Below are 2112 nucleotides of genomic sequence, written 5' to 3' on the forward strand. Positions count from 1 at the left end.
TTTTTATATTGATTTTGTATCCTGCATTTTATTGAATTCATTTATCATTTCTAAGAGTTTTTTGGTGGTGTCTAGGTTTTTCTGTGTATAAGATTATGTCTTCTGCTAACAGGGACAAATTGACTTTGTCTTTTTCAATTTGAATTCTCTTTCTTTCTTTCTCTTGCCTAGTTTCTCTGGCTAGAACACCAGTACTATGGTGAACAGAATTGGTAAAAGTGGGCATCCTTGTCTTGTTCCTGTTCTGAGAGGAAAAGGTTTCAACTTTACCCCATTCAAGATGATGTTAGCTGTGGTTTTGTCATTTTGGCCTTTATTGTGTTGATAAACTTTTCTTCTATACCTAATTTGTTGAGATTTTATCTTAAAGGAATGTTAAATATTATCAAATACTTTTCTGCATCTATTGATCATATGGTTTCTGTCCTTCATTTTGTTGTGGTGTGTCATATTATTATTTGTGCATGTTATACTACGCTTGAACCCCTGGGATAAATTCCATTTGATAATGGTGTATAGTATTTTCAATGTGCTGTTGGATACTGTTTGCTAGTAGTTTGCTTAGAAAATTTGTATCTAAGTTCGTCAAAGATATTGGCCTATAGTTTTCTTCTTTTGTCTGGTTTTGGTATCAGGATGATGCTGGCCTTATAGAATGAGTTTGGGAGAATACCCTTTGCTTCCATTTTTTAGAACAGTTTGAGAAGAATTTGTATTAAATCTTTAAAATTTTGGTAGAACACAGCAGTGAAGCCATCCAGTCCTGGAATTTTGTTTGTTAGGAGACTGTCATTTACTGATTCAATGTCATTACTCATTACTGGCATTTGCAGGTATTCTATTTCCTCTTGGTTCAGTCTTGGTAGGTTGTATGTGTCCAGAAATTTATCAATTTTCTCCAGATTTTCCAGTTTGTTGCTATATAGTTGTTGATAATAGTCTCTAATGATTTTTTGTACTTCTGTGGTATTGGTTGTAATGATATCTTTTTTTATTTCTGATTTTCATTATTTGGGTCTTATCTCTTTTTTTCTTAATAAGTCCAACTAATGATTTGTCAATTTTGTTTATTTTTCTAAAAAAAAAATCAACTTTTGGTTTTGTCAAACTTTTGCACTTTTTTTGTTTATTCTCTATTTCATTGAGTTCTGCTCTGTTTTTATTATTTCTTCTCATTTGCTAATTTTAGGGTTGGATTGTTCTTGCTGTTCTAATTCCCTGAGTTGCAACGTTATATTTTTTAAAAAATTTCTCCTTTTTTGAAGTAAAAACTCATTGCAATAAAATCCTTAGTACTGCTTTTCCAGTAACCCATAGCTTTCAAGGAATTTTTTGATTTCCTGCATAATTTTTTTGCTTGACTTATTGGCCATTCAGCATAAAGTTGTTTAATTTCCATATATTTGTATAGTTTCCAAAGTTTTGCTTGTTATTTATTTCTAGTTTTATTCCATTGAAAAGATACTCAATATTATTTCAAACTTTTAAAATTTGTTGATACTTGATTTGCAGCCTATCCTGTGGTCTATCTTGGAGAATGATCCATGTGCTGATTAAAAGAATGTATTTTATACAGTTTTTCTGAAATGAAATGTTCTGTAAATGTCCGTCAAGTTTAACTGAGGTGATTTTTTTATTATTATATAGCGTCCTTCTTTGTCTCTTTTGATAGTTTTTGGTTTAAAGTCTAATTTACCTGATGTAAGTATAGCTTCTCCTGCTTATTTTGGGTTTCCACTTGCATGGAATATCTTTTCTCATCACTTTACTATTAGTGTAAGTGTGTTTTCATAAGGGAAGTGAGTTTCTTATAGGCAGCACATAGCTAGGTCTTGTTTTTTAACCCATTCAGCCAGTATACATCTTTTAAATAGGAATTTAATCCATTTACATTCAAGGTTATAATTGAAAGGTATTATGCTACTCCTGACATTTTATTCATTTTATTAATTTTTTTATGGTTGTTGTATATACTTTTTGTTCATTTCTTTGTCTTTTATTGTTTATCTTTGCTGTTTGGTAATTTTCTTGCAATAAGATATAATTTCTTTCTTTTTCTCATTTGTGTATCTGCTTTACCAGTGAGGTTTTATTTTTTTTTTTTTTTTTTGG

The sequence above is a fragment of the Galeopterus variegatus genome, unplaced genomic scaffold, assembly GCF_000696425.1.
Source record: "Galeopterus variegatus unplaced genomic scaffold, G_variegatus-3.0.2 Scaffold2049, whole genome shotgun sequence".
In the NCBI taxonomy this organism is placed as follows: Eukaryota; Metazoa; Chordata; class Mammalia; order Dermoptera; family Cynocephalidae; genus Galeopterus; species Galeopterus variegatus.